Source organism: Mandrillus leucophaeus, unplaced genomic scaffold (assembly GCF_000951045.1).
Source record: "Mandrillus leucophaeus isolate KB7577 unplaced genomic scaffold, Mleu.le_1.0 Scaffold475, whole genome shotgun sequence".
Lineage (NCBI taxonomy): Eukaryota > Metazoa > Chordata > Mammalia > Primates > Cercopithecidae > Mandrillus > Mandrillus leucophaeus.
In genome coordinates this window covers 120,801-122,124 of record NW_012105087.1, presented here as the reverse complement: position 1 = coordinate 122,124, position 1,324 = coordinate 120,801, and the positions used below count along the sequence as shown (strand labels likewise).

The 1,324-nt window shown below is 44.2% G+C and overlaps 1 pseudogene across 1 annotated transcript in view; it reads left to right on the top strand.

Annotated features, from left to right (window-relative positions):
* LOC105550294 overlaps positions 1-1,324 on the top strand; it is a 931,651-nt pseudogene that overhangs the window by 811,311 nt on the left and 119,016 nt on the right. The window lies entirely within an intron of this gene.

The following is a 1,324-nucleotide window of genomic DNA, read 5'->3' as shown; positions in this document are numbered from 1 at the left end:
CCTATATGCATATTCTCTAAAGATATGACACACTAGTCCTATTGCGTGTATGTGTATGTATATATATCTACACACATAGCAAAATGCCTGTGATCAGATTGTTGTTTTACTGTCCCTAATTAATTTGATTACAGCAGGGAGGGATAATTTTCTGATCAGAATCTCACAAACCATTGCCACTGTGAGAAATTTGACAAGGTGCTGGGTTTGCCACCTTAAACCACCAACCACTTTTGGCCATAATGACCATTGGTACATCCTGTGCTAAATTTCACCAGTATTCCCCCTGATTGCACTCACGATGCAACTCGGGATCACATCAAGCAAAACCTGTTTATCAAATCTGTCTGACTCTTCCTAACCTTCCGGCCCCACGTCTCAGTTTAAATCATCATAATTGTACTGTCAAAATAACTGCCTGTAATCCCAGCACTTTGGGAGGTCGAGGCAGGAGGATCACTTGAGCCCAGAAGTTTGAGACTAGCTTCCTGGGCAAAATGGTGAAACAATGTCTCTACAAAATATACAAAAATTAGCCGGGCATGGTGGCACCCAAGTAATAGTCCCAGTTACTCAGGAGTATGAGGTGAGAGGATGACTAGAGCCCAGGAGTTCAAGCCTGCAGTGAATCCTGATGACACCACTGCACTCCAGACTGGGCAAAAGAGTGAGACCCTGTCTCAGAAAGTAAATAAATAAGCTGGGTGTGGTGGTGTGTGCCTGTAACTCCAGCACTTGGGAAGCTGAGGTAGAATGATTCATTGAGCCCTGAAGGTCAAGAGGTCAAGACTGTACTGGGCTGTGATGTTGCCATAGCACTCCAGCCTGGGCAACAGTGAGACCCCGGCTGCAAGAAAGAAAGAAAAAAAAAAATCGGAGACATCAACCAAACAAAAAATTGCTTCCTCACTCTGAAATGACAATGGTGAACACCATGATGCTATTGGAAAGCTAAGACAGAAACACTCCCTTCTGCTATCAGGATCCAACCTGCCCTCTTGCTCTAACATGTGTGACCCATGGTTTAAATGCTGAAAGCTGATGTAGACAAATTATACTACACTTACCTGTTTTGCACCAGCATTTATTTTGTCTCTGGAGGAGATCACCATCCATGGCCCTTAAATGTCTAAAGACATGGAATGATGAAGTGCAATGTCTTTTAGGATATTTGGTCATGCCTATACAAATATACCTCTGAAGAAACCCAACATTGGATGAGTGGGGAGGCCGAGGCGGGTGGATCACCTGAGGTCAGGGGTACGAGACCAGCCTGGCCAACATTGTGAAACCCTGTCTCTACTAAAAATGCAAAAATGAGCTG